This window comes from Sinocyclocheilus anshuiensis, unplaced genomic scaffold (assembly GCF_001515605.1).
Source record: "Sinocyclocheilus anshuiensis isolate Anshui unplaced genomic scaffold, SAMN03320099.WGS_v1.1 scaffold13, whole genome shotgun sequence".
In the NCBI taxonomy this organism is placed as follows: Eukaryota; Metazoa; Chordata; class Actinopteri; order Cypriniformes; family Cyprinidae; genus Sinocyclocheilus; species Sinocyclocheilus anshuiensis.
The window spans coordinates 2,238,449-2,254,769 of record NW_015538026.1 but is presented as its reverse complement, the minus strand read 5'-3'; the positions used below and the strand labels follow the sequence as shown (position 1 = coordinate 2,254,769).

At 37.1% G+C, this 16,321-nt stretch overlaps 1 long non-coding RNA gene across 1 annotated transcript in view; it reads left to right on the top strand.

The window, feature by feature from the left end:
• The first annotated feature begins 2,678 nt into the window (after window positions 1–2,678).
• The window catches only part of LOC107680309 (uncharacterized), a 56,612-nt gene continuing 42,969 nt past the window's right edge, over window positions 2,679–16,321 (top strand). The window contains exon 1 of the long non-coding RNA XR_001633137.1: window positions 2,679–3,135. This is a non-coding gene — a long non-coding RNA (uncharacterized LOC107680309). The remainder of the gene's footprint in view (window positions 3,136–16,321) is intronic.

Below are 16,321 nucleotides of genomic sequence, written 5' to 3'. Positions count from 1 at the left end.
TAATAAACAATTCAATCATTGAGACGTAAAATATGAATCCTCTATAACATTGTTTTCTCCAGTAAAAAAGTTGTTTTGTCTGAGTCAGACCACTTGTGGATTATTATTCATCTACATCTTCCGTGGTCTGAGGGTGAATAAAATTTCAGCAAATTCTTGGGTGAACTATTGCTTCAAGTAGACACAATGAACATGTTAGGCAATGATTACAGCTTGTGATTATAATGATTACAATATAATAATAGACAGTTTTATATGTCGATCCAAAGTTGGCATCAGTCTCTCTGCTCTCTCCATTTTTTACTGTTGTTTTTATGCTTCTACTGTTACTTTTATGCTTCATTCTTGCCCCAGACACAGCTGTTAACCCAGCGCCATACCCCCTGTTAGCCTTTAGCCCAGTTGTGTCTGTCTAGCAGCGCTCCTGCTGTGAAAGGGTCTAATGCAGAGCAAACAAACATGTCAACAGTACATTCGCTCTTTCACACACACACACACACACGCACGCACGCACGCACACACACATATTGGTCTGTATGATAGGAGATGCCACTCACATAAGATATCAACAGTAAAAACAGATATCTGTTTTGGTCTGAAACGCACGTTAGCTTTAAACAATGGCTGACAATTTATATTTTCTCTCAGATTCTGGTCTCACTGGCTCAACATGTCAGACCAGCCCATAAAACCCACTTTGACCCAACAGATGGGTTTGATTTTATTGCTGATCTGAGAGCTTTTGGCCTCATCTAATGCTATTACATGAAGAACATTCACAACTGATCTTAGATCAGACCAAAGCCTCAGGGGAAGAGAAAGCGAGTGAGAGAAGAGACAGTAAGATGTCTCTGAAAAGCTTTGCTTTGAAGTGTAATGGAAAGCATTAGTTACTTTCAGGTGTAATAAACTTGAGCCAAATGTATCGACAACAGCAAATACCTTCTGAAAGGCTTTTAACAATGTCTGCCAAATGTCTTTCTCTACTTCTCTCTTAGAGAAGTAGTTTCCCTTAGTCTGTTCCTCTCTCTCTCAATCTCATTCCCCTGTCTCCCTGTTTATCCCCCATATCTCTTTCACTCTCTCACCAAACATTTCTATGACTCTTGGAAACTTGTCCACCCTACACACTGCAGGCGTTATACATCACTTAAGAAGTTTAACACACATGTATCACTCTTTGTGACTTCTGTTGAATTTCAGCTGTGGGGGAGGCACTCAGATCAACCGAGCCAAGAGTGCTCAATCTTCATCTGTTGAGGGGGGTTCATTTTGTCAAATGCCTCTTTGGTGCCAAAATGAGACCCAAGTGCAAAAGTACAGTACAGACTGAGAGACATTATACTCGATTCAATGGCAATCATTTCGAATAGTATATTTGGCTCAAGGAATCAATAAAACAGTCATGTATCTCTATGACCCTCAATTAAAATACATTTTGTTATGGCTTTTAGTTTCCCACTAAAAGCACTCACTGTGTAAATTATTTTTTGCAATATATATAATACTTTATGATTTTGTGTTATTCACATTATTTCTCAAAAGGTAGGTTCCTGTGAATGTGTAAGACTTCCAATTCATTAGCGGCTAGGAGAATAACAAAGTGCAGTAAACCATTAAACTCTTTGCACTAAAAACCAGTGTGTTAATGATTATGAGAATACATTTAAATAATATAATAACAAATACCAGTTTGCATCATCAGGTAGCATTATGGATTATTTCTAAATAGCTTTAATAACTCATTGAAAAACTAAATTAAAAAACCTTGCACAGTCAAGGTAAAAATGGCTGTGCCCACCCTCACATTTAAAATAAGGTGGATACTTTTAAACCAAATCCATTACTCATTATTATAACAAGTTATTCTATATATGGTAATTATACACCATTTAACCCAATTACACCATTTTTTAATTGAAAAAATAAAATTTTATTAATTATTTTTACGTCATTAAATACTAGAATCGAACAGTTGTCAGAGCTGTCAAAATTCAACCAAGGTGCTTGAAACAAATCTTTATATATTTTCAGATTTTGCAAATGTGACACATACGTTCAGAATTATTATTGCACAGCTATGTTTTAGATTTCACTTAGCCATGACTTACTTTTACTTTTAATATCCAATTTGCAAGAATCAAAACAAAATCATGCTAACAGGCTTGTTTAATTAAGATCATCCTCTTCTGACAATCCTAACAAAATATAAGATAAAAAAAAAAATATATATATATATATATGTATATATATAAATTGTATTTTCATATATTTGGAAACAGGCATCCTCGTGGAGAAAGTGTTTCTGAATTTTTGTTAATGTTTTAAGAAAATGCCCTTTATTGACACATTGTAAAAGTTCATGTGTTAAAGTAATATTTTATTGGTATGTTCATAAGACTTCTCATAGTCGGACAAATCTGTTTCCTGCCACCTTAAACACATATGTAGTAATCAGGTTTTGTGCGTTTAAATGGCAAGTTTAGCGAAGGCTTATGCCACTCAGATGAACCTGTAAAATATTAAAAAACAACTAATAAGCACAGAAAGAGTAGAACCGACAGGATAGCTGTCACGGACGCCGCTGAGTGGCGCTGATTCACTGTGCGTTGGGTTCTTTCTGACATCCCTGGAGAGCACACAGGGAGCGAGTCAGCGCAGCACAGCGCTCCAGACCTTTGCCTTCAGCACCAGCAGATCCAGATCCTGCGCAGAGCGTCTCCAGCGCGGACCAACGCCGTGAAAACAAGCCCAACAGGATACTACGTGGGGTGATGGCTCCGTTACTAACATCTGTGTGATTTTTAAATCAGACGCGAAAGCGCTGATGTGAAGTTTCACGCCGCTCTCATTTGAGTTGAGATGAAGATCTGAGACGCCGCCAGAGAAGGAACTTTGCGTCTCCGCGCGCCCGGACGCCCTGCGGGGACATCGGGCGCTTTTGTGATCAGAGGACTGAACTTCTTTTTTTGTGTTTGTGGGTTTCTGACTCTCTCTGACAGAGTAGATATAGGAGAGATCATTTGGTGCGGATTGTTCAAGCCTCTCCGATTCGTGGATGGAATAAATCATAATGGAACGGCAATGAGACCCGTCTCTGCTGCTGGGCAATAATCCGGACCACCGCACCAACAGGTATGCAGCTTTTGCTGTTTATTTGGTTTGACACTTATATTTTACATGTGCTTAAATTAAAATTTCACAACGTAGATGTCAAAAGAAGAACAGGATGGTGTTTAGTAGCCTATTCCACATAGTCAAAAAAATAATTAATCAATTTGAAAATAAACGGGTATCGTCTGTTTTAGTGATCCATGACAGTTCGTTGCTTTAGTGAGTCATGCATTCTGATCGTGACCGGACGCGGGTCACTGAAACTTAATAGGTAGGCTATAGCCTGTGTGTAAACCTGAGAATCATCCTGGGAGCTATAAAGCTGGACTATTGTGTGTCAAGCGTGATTAAGAAATAATATCATAGAGTAAAAAGGGCAATGAGTGTGATGAGTTTGCGTGTGCCCGCGCGGGAGAGCAAGGGTGTGTGTGTTGCCGGTGCTTCGTCTTCTTACCGCATTAACAGTACATGCCATGTAAAAGTCAGGCTTACCCCAGTAAATCAGCTTACCCCGGTTGGAAAGGGTGCAAGCAGAGTAAAGGTCTCTGGTTTCATCAGCACACGGAGCCTTGCACGAGCATCTAACATGTGCCGTCACGCGCACATATACGGCCACCGACTCATTCACTCCAAGCAAGTCTGATGGGAAGTCCGAATCATTTTTGTGACTATTTCTCTCTCGCTCTCTCGAACAGTTCCTTTCAAACAAATGTATAAATGTTTTCATCATTTCCAATTTCGTCATTTGCAATTGTTCAGTGTCTTCTAGCCCTGATTTACCTCATAACATGACACTTAGAACATAAATAGGCATATCATTTGCATTTACATTAAACACAACATTATATCAGTAACTAACATTTATTTACACTTGCTAAAAAATGTTTATTTTTAAAAAAACGCTACTTCTCACAGTTCATAGGGTTTCAGATAATGTTTTATTAATGATTGTCAGTTGAGTGAGTCGCTGACTCGAGAATTACTGGAATCGATTTGATTCATTTTATTGCGCCTGGCTTGAACAAATGCTTCACACTTATTCGTTAGCGAATCATTCAAACAGGTTTTGTGATCCAGTTTAATCACTTCATTACAAAAGATTCTACTGAACTGAACCATTACGAGACAAAAATGCAATAAAAGTGGGTTTCACACATACATCTTAACTTTCTTCTTTTTAAGCTGTTTTTGCATCAGTAAATTGCACCAAATGAGATAAAGCGTTTTATAAATCCTCCAAATCACTCTGGAGATAAAAGACAGGAAAAAAATGAATATTGCAGAATATGGCCATATGAATTTGTAGTTGGAACTATAATTTCCACAGTAATTGCATTGCCTTGGCTGATGTGGTTGGCTGATATAACTCCCTTCGGGCCACAGTGCGCATTTATTCTCCTCCTAACAGAGCTGGTTATGTGTTCGCTATGAGGGAGGATGTTGTTGGGAGCAAAAGGCTTAGGAACACACAGATGCCCCGCTGATACTGGCTGCTGAAATAATCCTTTGTGAATCACCACTGAATGTAGTAGTTTATTTGATTTGGCTCTTTTGTGTGCAAGTCCTGGATCTGCTGTTAGAGTGAAAGTGGTTTAACCCGAGCACTGCATGTGGGACGGGCCTCGCTGTACTGATACACTAATTCTCACTCACTGGATGCATCTGAAAGCTTTTGCCAATGTAAATGGTTGAAAAGGGGCAAATGCAGTGATCTGCCCTTCCTGAGACCCAGAGCAAGTTTAATTAGCCTGTATATTGACAGGAAACAGAGAGTCGCTTTATAAAAATGATTTACTAATCACAGAGAAAGAGGGATAGAGAAAGCGAGAGAGTGTGCTAATTCTATTTGACTTATACCATCTGAGGTGGAACATTTGCAGGCCTGTTAAGAATCTGGTGTATTTTTAATGCACTAAACTTGGTTTTAAACTCTCTTTCGGCCAAGAATTTGTTTGTTATGCTAATGTTTTGTTTAGCTGCTAGATTATGCTTATTTTCCTTTCATTATCTCATTACCAATTTCATACACTCGAACGGCACGTGTATTGTGTGTGTTGTGTTTATAAAGATGTTTGGCTGCATTATTGTGTGTGTTTTCACAGGCTGTTAACTGTGACAAATAACTGTTACTTGTTGGAATGGCTAATGTCTGGGTCAGAGCGGGAATCTCAGGTTTCTGCAGCTGGTTTGGGTTTCAATTAAAATGATTTGAGTGTAGTCAGCTGACCAGACCCTGTTCATTCAGTCCCACTAATTTATCTAGTGTGGTGTGAATAATTCATCAAAGCGTTCACAGAGAACCGGTGTGTGTAATTATGTTTGTGCCATTGTGTGTGTGTGACTCCATTCACAGCAGCAGAATACAGCTGTCAGTCCAGTTTTAAAGTGCTAAATACAGATACATAGCCTGGTGTGTGTGTGTGTGTGTGTGTGTGTGTGTGTGTGTGTGTGTAAATGTGTATACCACACTACTGGTAAAAGGTTTGGAATTATTTATTTTTTAAATGTTTTTAAAAAGAAGTATCTTATGCTCACCAATGCTTCATTTACTAGATCAAAAATACAGTAAAAATACTAATATTGTGAAATGTTACTCCAATTGATGACTGTTTTCTTTTTTAATATGTTAATATTAATATATTTTAATATTTATTCCTCTGATAGCAAAGCTGAATTTTCACTAGCCATTACTTCAGTCTTTGGTGCCACATGATTCTTCAGAAATCATTCTAATATGGCTGAAACTGCAAATTGATTTAATGTGCACCTGTTCTCTTCATGTGAGATGATACTTCACACTTCACAACATTTGTTTGTTTGGAGTGCAATGGAAAATTAAATGAAGAACATGATTACTTGATTGTTTTTACTATATGGTGTCAATATCTGAAAAGGAAATTATGTAAAATAAATGACTAGCAACTATTAAAGAAACATGACAATGCTGTCATAGTGTTGGCAGAACAGTCTACTGTGGATCTGCAGTTTATTGAGTGTGATGACTATAGGTAGAACTGTGGAAGTGTTCAGTTTAGTTGGCTGGTGCGGTGTGGTTTTGTTGGCAGACATGGATTATTAGTGTAATGAGGTTTTTTATGCATTAGTTTTCCCTTAATAGTGAATTTGCAAGTTTAAATCCGTTGATACGCTCTAAGAAAAGTCTATAAAAATAAGGCCCAATGCACTGTTAATATGATGAAATGTCTGTATTGATCTCTCGCAGGTGTTTTACACATTTTAAATTACACATTGAATTGTGTTATCTTTTAGAGTTAGAGGAAATATCTGTAAACTTAACATAAAAAGTATTGGTTATTTTCTTCCAGGACATTATATGTTTTTGCACTGATATTTTTTCTTACAGTGTATGCCTTCAAAAACATTTTGTGAATGTAATGATTAAATAAATGATTTATACAAAATTAGTTGCGTTTAGAAGGTAATTTCACAATTTGGAAGAAAGAATGGAGTTTTAAACTTCTGAATATGTATGCATGAAAGTTTCATGGCCCTGGCATTGATGATTGGTTATTTTCAGTAAATTGCTTTGTGTGCAGAGTTGTCTGCCAAAGTGTTGATTAATAAGAGAATAACAAAACACCAGACAGATGAAATCTGCACCTTCAACCTTATTCTACTTTCTGATCCCATCATGTAGAATCACACAGAGAGGATCTCCCAATGAGAAAATAAGAGCAGTGATGACCACAACTTCACTCTTCACCTCAGAGTTCAACAGACCTTGGCCGAGAGAAAGAGAGAGAGAGAGCACTTTATTACTGCAGTCTCATCCTCCTTTCTTTCATTCAGTCATCATTTCTGTCTCACAGGACAAGATTAACATTACTGTCATGACACTGCCTCTGAAGGAATCAAGAGATGGAGCGAAAGAAAGTAATAGAGAGTAAGTGACCCCCAGTGTTTCCTGAGGTGAAGCATATAAATGGATGACTTGCTCAGTCACAGGGTGAGCTGGGTGGAGAGGTTGTGTGTGAGCATGTGTGTGTGGGTGTGTGTTTGTAAGCTGAAGTATTTATTTATTTGTTGAAAGAATCTTTATTTTCCAGTGAGAGACAGCAAAATAAGTGCCTAAAAAAGAACAGGTAAACAAACACAATAGAAATACCCACAGGAGAATGCTACTCTTTTAACGCTCAGGAGACTTGATGTTGTGCTTCATTTAAGTATCAACTTTGTCCAAAGTGTTTCTCTTAAAACGTACATGGTATACGTAGAGTAAAAGCATAGAGCTTTAAAATGAAAGAGGATAGCATTGCTCAGATAAATTGGTCTTGGGAGAATTTGATGAGAAATAATTGTGTTCGTACTGAAATATCTGACATTTCATTGCAGATTTGGGTATCTTGGCACAGTGACACGTGAGATTATGTGAGTCTTTCTCAGGAGAAAAATTAGAAGCAGGAGACTTAACAAAAGTATCCATTTGATCTCCTTTTAATGACAATGCCGCTGTTCTTATAGTAAATTTGAATGGTATAAAATTGAGTGAAATCTTTGGCATAAATTGAGTAAAGTGAATAAGAATGTAAAGTAAAACATTAAATTAGTAATCAAGAGCTAATACTGTACATTTCGGAGCATTTACAGGTACTTTTGAGTAGAAAAGGTCACAACAAAACAACTAAACTAAACATGACAAAAAAAATGCACTTTTTAAAAATGTATTTACACCTCCTTAACACATACTTTATTGAATGTTTTGAAAGAAGTCTCTTATGCTCACCAGTGCTGCAACTATTTGATCAACATTACAGTAAACCAGTAATATTGTGAACTATTATTTAAAATTACTTATTCTATTTTAATGTATTTTAAAATGTAATTTATTCCTTTTAGCAGCCATTACTCCTTCAGAAGAAAATCCTTCAGAAATCTAATACGTTGAGTTGGTGCTCAAGAAACATTTCCTATTATTTCCAATGTTGAAAATATTTTTATATTTTGAATGAATTTTGAGCTCTAATTATTACATGAGTACTAATGAAGAGTCTGCTAAATATTTTCAAGTTTGAACTAAATAATGCAATGTAGAAAGTACAAAATTAATGTTCGCTACTTATGTCACAACAAAGTATTTTCTCATTGTAGCCATTCGTTGTTGCATTTGACGTATGAGTGAGGTTCACGTCAGCACACCTTACATACGATTGCTCAAGTGTTACCAATGGGCGCATCTTGTGATCTAGTTTGTGTTTGAGCGTATGTGACTATCATAGTGGGTTTGCATTTGGTACTTCTGACTGAGTTTCACTCTCCGGGTCCCTGATGTTGTGGCTACTGATCTCGTTTGCCAGAATTCGGGCAAAACAAGCACCTCGGAGCCTAATTATACCCAACTCCCTGCCTGATGTGAATTTTCACATAACACACATGCACACACACCTTGAGGATCAGCCAGAATGAAAGCAAGCAGTGGTGAAGGCTTGCTGAAGGATGATGGATAAGAACGGATCCACCTTTGAGGTTTATTTTGGGACAAATGCACGTGGGTGTGAGGGCCATCAATCATTCAGTTTGAGGTTTTTGCAGGACTAACCTGGACTCAGTCAAGCTGTAATAAACTGTAATAAACTTTAGGAAGCGACCCGCTGTACCTCCCTTTTTAACTTGTTTGTTTGCTATAATACTTCATTGTTTCCTTCTGTCTGTTTTTCCTGTTTTCTCTCTTATCTTTCTCCCAGTCCTGTTTTCTCCTCTCATGTATCTTGGTGTGAGACAGATTTCACTCAGAACAATTTGTTTTCGGTGAACCACTAGGTTTTCTCTTTGTCTCTTACTGTGTCTAGTTTTTCATTTTCTCTCTCTTTCTTTCGGTCTTCTCTCTGTTTTGAGGGTGTTGGGAATTCATGCCAGAAAGAGGACTTTCTGCTTCAGGGCTGAAAAAACAATCAATATCATCACTTTTTTTCTCTCACCTTCTTTTTTCTTTACATTGAGTATGTTTTCCACTCCTTTGTCTTGTGTATGCATGATTCCAAATGAGTCAGATATGTTTTTGTTATATCTGTAGTAACATCACTGCATGCTTGGATAATTTTAGTTAAGTGAGTTCTGGCACTTCAGTTCATTAATTACAAACACAAAATGGCTTTTATCTCTGGATCTGGCCTTAATTAATGAATCACTTGATTCATTATTTGATGCTTCTCTCATTCAGAGTGACTCAGAGTACATCTAATGGTGATGTAGCAGGATCCCCCTGAGAAACGTAGGGTTAGGGTTCTTAATTTAAGGCAGAATGGTGATAAACTGGGGCTTGAACCTGAAACCTTTCTGTCGTCACCATAGATCCTTAACCATTAGGCTTCCAACACCCTTTCCTGCTTGGGATCTGAAAGTTTTCTTAGTAATGGAGCTGATCTATCTTCATGTTAATGTGTATACCCTCTGATCTCATTATAAAATGTGAAGTTTGTAGATGTGACTAAATATTTTTGGGTTAGTATTGAGTTCAGATGACTTGATTAATTTATTTTGTTCTATCTCTCATTGAGAGGTCTTTGAATGATGTATAACATTCTGGGATTGAATGACTCAAGCTTGGGGTCGTTCCGCAGAGGGTGCTCATGATTACCAGCACATAATTAATAACACACATAGTTAATAAAACAAAAGAAAACAAATGGAATTGTTTTGTTTTGTCTTTGCTAGTGTGGACTGTAAGTCTCTTTGAAGGTCTGTTGATTTGAAAGTTTGAAAAAAAGCATGGTGAAGTGATATGTGGCCAAAAGCTACTTCATTATCATTCATAGTTACTGTATAGAATATTAGTCAACACTCATGTCTGTCAGTCAATCAGAATCAAGCGAATCATACATGGGTATGTTTGCACGAGCTCTGCAAATTAGCACTCCCGTGAAGTCACGTCACATGGCACTTCATTCAATATATTGCTTAAAAGCAATCAGCAGTATTAAACATGAAAAACAGTGTCAGTGTCTCATTTAGTCAGAAGCATAACTTAATTTGCTACTATAAGGGGCTGTTCACATGTCGCGCCTAAAAACGCGTGGAAAACGCTAGCTGCGCCGCTTTCTACTTCTTTCCAAAGTGCTCGGTAGCTTGCGCTCCCGTTGCATCTGCCGTCTGCTAAGCAACCATGACCTGTGCTCTCCATGACGACGCAGACGTTTCAGCAAAGGATCAATGGATTTCCAGCACTGAAAATCACTTGCAGTAGCTCTGCTACTAAATTTAGGCCTTTATAGTGTTAAGGGAGGGGCCATACTCAGTGGCTGCAGTGCGTCATCGAGACATGATTTCAGCCCCGCCCAAAAATCATGGACACAAAAATGTTGAAAAACTGTTTAACTGGCTAACTCCACAATTCAGTATTACATTGTTCACAGTCGTTGTAACGTGTTTTCAACAATACATTTCTAACATTTATAATGTGTTTAGAAACAATTCTCTGGATTGCCTTTACACGGACTTGAATTTAATTTTTCTAACTTGTTTTTGCCCCTAAACTCTGCGGTTTAATTTTGCATGAGAATCAAGTGACAGAGTTGACAGGCTGTTGCAGATCCCTACAAATCTCCATAGACAATTTCTCATTCTCATTTGACACACCATATTTACTGCCATACAGAGATACATGTTGTGTGTGTGGGTAGTTTAAGCTCTCTGAAATGAATTTGGACGATCTCGCGCTGCAGTGCTCTTGACGTTGCTCAGATCCCTGGGCAGAGTGAGATAATATCCCATCTAGTGTTGGGTCGTTCTTGAACGATTCGTTCATTTTGAACGAAACTTTAATGTGACTCGGGAAGAGCGAGTCGTCTCTGGGAATGATTCGTTCAGTCGCGCATGCGCAACATCCTATAGGTAAGAGTGAATAATAATTATAATAATGATGATAATAATAATAATAATAATAATAACTATGCACCCGTTTGTAAGGAAACTTGTAAATTAACAAATTTCTCTATCCAATGCTGTCACGTCACGTGACAAATTAACGAACTATTCGAAAGACTTGCAGTTTTGTATTGTTTGTAGTGTGATCAACGTTTGCGTAAGTAGTAGACGTGTTAGGGAATTTTAATTATATTTTGCTAAAATGAACGAAATGACTCGAAAAAAGATTCGTTCATTTTGCTGAACGAGACTCAAAGGTCCGAGTCGGTAAAATGATCCGAACTTCCCATCACTAATCCCATCATCCTCTGCTCTCAGGCTTCTCAGCGCATCTGCAGCCGTTTGATAAAACCACCATGTATCTTTCCAGTCTTTTCTGATTCTCTGACATGTCACACAGCAAGAGCTGCTTTGACTTCTCTCTGACTAGAGCGCTCACGCACATCAACAGAAAGAGCACCAGAGGAAATGGAGAAACATTTTTTTCCCCCGTTGTCTGTCTTCCATTCGTCTGGTGTGTCGCTGAGAAGGTTTGTTGGATGGCCTACAGCTATAGTGTCATGACATGACAGTATGCACATCACAGAATATCAGCTCTAAAAAATCCAGCCTGTGAGTGAAACAGCAGTCAGAATATGGAAAAATGTATGATAATTTACTGGACAAATATTTTTTAATTCGTTGTTTCCTCATCATTTTGTGTTAAACGGCTATAGAATACTTCATCGGGGCAATTGTTTGGCATGGTGGGAATGATACCACAGCTGTGCACATAACTCATCATAATTTAATTATTTTGGTAACATTTTATTTTACAGTGTCCTTGTTACACATATTACATGTACTTACTATAGTAATAATGGTCAACATATTTACATGCAATAACCCATGCAATAACCCTCAGTATTTAAATGTGCAATTACACTGTAACAAGGAATAAAATAAAATGTAACCATTATTTATTTATTTTGTGAAAATTCATATTATATTTTCATGTTCTATCATTCTATCTCTGTCTGTCTGTCCGTCTGTCTTATTTTATTTCAGATTATATTTAAAGATTTAATAATTCATATTTTTAGGATAGATCATAATATCTTAATGATGTATAATATTTTTATGGCGTGATAAAGAGTTATCAGGACAGTTTTAAATTGGCTAAAAATGTGTAGTTTAATATGTTCTCTGTAAGAGGTTCTCATGTAGCGTAGTCAGACTTATAATGAGGATAAATGCTGACTTTGTCATGTAATCTTGAGCTAGTGTTTGAAAACTAATGCAGATACATATTTCATTTCCTGTTTACAATGGCAAACTTCTTGCCTCCTCAGTTTTAGGAGCACTCAAGAGTCTTCCTCATGAAAACACACAGAACACCCCCTACGCCAATTCATTTCAACTTTTAAAACTTCAATTATTTATATACTACTGTTGCCAGTTGAACACATTTCTTTTCTCTCTCTCTCTCTCTCTCTCTCTCTCTCTCTCTCTCTCTCTCACACACTGCGATGAGTTTTGCACACATCTCTTCTCTCTCTCTCTCTCTCTCTCTCTCTCTCTCTCTCTCTCTCTCACACACTGCGATGAGTTATAGATTTGGGTGGACTTGCGGCCAAACTCAACTCATTAATTGATGCATGAATCCCTGCTGGAGACCTGCTATCTCCTCCTTTCTCCAGCACTTTCTCTGTCTTCACTCTTTCTTTTGGGTGTGTTAGCCAGGGAGGTCACAGAGGGAAAGATGGAAAATAGGTTTCCGCTGCACTCAAGAAGGAGAGATTTTAGGAATGGAAAGAGAGGGTGAAGGCAAGAGTTTTAAGCTTTTAGTGGATTTAGGAGTGACAGTGAAAAGGAGAGGACAGTATGTAGCAACGCTTCAGTGCGTTAGCCAGCCTCTCTCACTCTTTCTCACTTTCAGCATTCACTCTCTCTCGGTTTTTCAATTCAGTGTGCTTTATGGCCATGGCTGGCTTCCAGACAATATTGTCAAAGCACTCAGTCAATACAGGAACAGTGTTTGGAAGGAAAACAGAAAACAATAGATGTCGGTAAACTATATAATAAACAATGGAAGCTGGGTGGAGTTCATAGAGTTAATACTTTTTTAAATTAATTGTACTAAATCCACACAAGAAATTGTGTGATTTTAGTTATTATAGTACAATTAATAATTAAATGCATTAATGTTTAATTATATATAATATATATTATATATAATGGTTTAAAATGTAATTTTTCTAAAGCAAATTATTAAAATATCTGGAATATTTCTTCATCTCATGATTTCCCACTATTCTTTAGAAATCAAAAACAAACAGTATTAATGAATTTCCTGAGTTAACAGCCATGCTGACAGCCTTAAAAATACATGATGTAAAAAAATTCCCTCAAACTTTTAGCAAACCTCCAAGCATGCTTTGCAGACCCCTGGTGGTCACTGGTGGTCTCCTGGGGGTTTGAAAACCCCTGGTCTGTTCAATGTTTTACTCGTCTAGCACAATTATGTCTTTATGTTCATTTGGGGGCTTTTCTCAGCAAATCTGAACATATGCGATTAATATTGATTAATTTGATTAACATTTTAAATCCATTGAGCCCTTTATCAAATATGAAATTACACAGACATAAATATCTAAAAAATATCCAAACTAGCAATCAAAGTAAATTATTCTTCTCTCTGCTCCAGAGGGTGTATATTATTGTAATATAAATGTACTGCAGTGCTTGCATAAGACTCTTCCCTGGAGGCAATTGCAATTGTTCATTTTAAAAAATGTGGTATAAGGCTAAAAAGTTTCTCAAAGTATTTCTCATTGTGGTTCAGTCTCTTAGCTTTAATAGTCTTGCAGTGACCACCGTTTTTTATTTTTTAGAACCCGTTCTCTCCGCTCGCTCACTCTCTCTCTTCCACACAGTGTGTAGTAATCACATTTCCTCCTCTCCTGTCTTCTTCTTTCTCTTCCTCTCTTCTCATTTTAAATAGAAGATAATCTCTTGTGCAGGTAGGTGCAATATATTCTGATCTTGATTTTGATACAGATACTGTCAAGGCAGAAGATCAAGGCATTGATCACTGGACGGGGGCCTACCGAATAATGAGGTGTGTACGCTTAAAAAAATGATGTCCACCTCTCTCCACTGTTCTTTCTGATGTAATCAGATTCAGGAATCAGGAATACTTTGGGTTCAGTAGCAAGTTAGAACTTGTTACAACTCAGTCGACAGCATAGCATTTGTGCCAAAATGTTGTTTACAACATCAGATCATTTTGACTTGCACCTGCCAAAGTCTGAATTACAGTGAGGCACTTACAATGGAAGTGATTGGGGTCAATCTGTAAATGTTTATGTAAACAAAAGTATAGCCACAAGACATAAACAATATGAATGTAAACATGATTTTAGTGTTAAAAATAACTTACCTTTATATGTATCTGTTCTTTTGTCTTAATTTGCATAGAAGACGTTGTGACAATTCAAAGGGGTAGTTAAAAGAAGTCAAATTAGGTTACTTCCATAATTTTGTATTTGGATTCGGTTTCTGATAACATTTTTAATCTAAGTAATTAGTCATTAGTACTGGAATACATTTTTAAAATAGCCCTCCCAAGTCTATTCTATTTCCATCTCTGTCTACCACATCCTCTCTCTCTGTCTGCCTCTCAAACTCCCTGTCACTCTCTATCTGTCTCTGCAGCTTCACTTGTGTTTTTGCAGTTAGCTTCCATGGGACCTAACAGTTTTCAAAAACAAAAAAGCTCTGAAGGAAAGGCCTCCCAAATTCATAATTTGCTCTAAGTCATAAAACATTGATTTGGCCACATTTTTCAGAAGAAGGTGTCAAGCGTTGCTTTTTCTCAAACTGTACAGACAGCTTACCATACAAAACTGCTCCAGGGGCCATTGGCGAGGAAGAAGGAGAGGGAGCGGGAGAGAAAGAGAGTGAAAGAGGGATGAGAACTGAGTGCATCAGAAAGATTCCATTAGAGGATCATCTGTGATCAAAGACATCTTGCCAACAGATATTTAATCACAATTGGATTCATTAAAGCAGTGCAGGCCAGTTAATCAATGCGGATCAGGAGGAGTCCTCATGTATCTGAGGATAGAGCGCATGAAATGAGGAAGGCATTAAATTACAATTTGAACTCAAAGTGTCCAATTTACTTGTGCATTTAGATGTATTATAAAGAACACATCACGTTACTCCTCAATGATAATTACATCATTAAATAAATTGCGTTTCTGACAGTAAGTAATAGTATAAATCACATGTTTCAGTGGTTAAATGATTATATATGTAGATACTCAATAGTTGTCTGCCCATACATCATTTTAAATATAACAACAAATGACCCTTTTCACATTTCTGGGGTTCCCAGAAACAGAAGTTGTCATAGTTTCATAAATTTCTATAGTGGTGAAAGGAAACTACAACAAATATATTTTTGCATTCTCATTGGCCCCAATAGCAAAAAACAAAACAAACAAAAAAAAAACACCCACAAGCTATGCCTTTCCAAAAGAGGAAAAAATATACTGAGATTGATTACATTGGTCAAAAAAGAGAAATATGTCCAATTTGATATCATTTCTTCAGCCTTTGTATTAGAAACACTCACACAGCAGCGTTAAGTTTTAGGTAATGTAATGTCAAGGTAAGAAAACATTTTAAAAGATGAAAATATTAAAACTTCGCTACACTGTATAAAAAGTCTGTAAAAATAGGGCACAATTTTTACAGATAAAATTGTAATAAAATGAAGGAATTTTCCGTATTTATTTCCACAGGTGTTTTACCTGTATTTTGAATTTTGCACTTCATTACATTGTGCTTTAGGGTTAATGTAAATGTCAGTAAAATTAGTGGATAATGTCTTGGCCAATATATATATATATATATATATTTAACAGTGTAGATTTACGATGTTAAAGGGGTCATATGATGCTATTTTAAAGATCATTATTTTGTGTATTTGGTGTAACAGAATATATTGCCATGCTTTAATGTTCAAAAAAAACATTATTTTTCAAATACTGTACATTATTGTAGTTCCTCTATGCCCCGCCTCTCTCAAGCGCATCGTTTTCTAAAGCCCCTCCTTCCGACAAGCACAGTCTGCTCTGATTGGCCAGCTGACCCAGTGCATTGGGATTGGCCGAACACCACAAGCACGCGTCTGAAATGTAACGTCCCTTTCCATAACCGCGAGCTTCAGCTTTCAACATAAATGTAAAGACAGTACATAATGTCCTTAGTTTTACCATCAGTTCAAGCCCGAAAGGGGAACAGAGTCGCGTGACAGACATAGTGATGATTCTCGTAT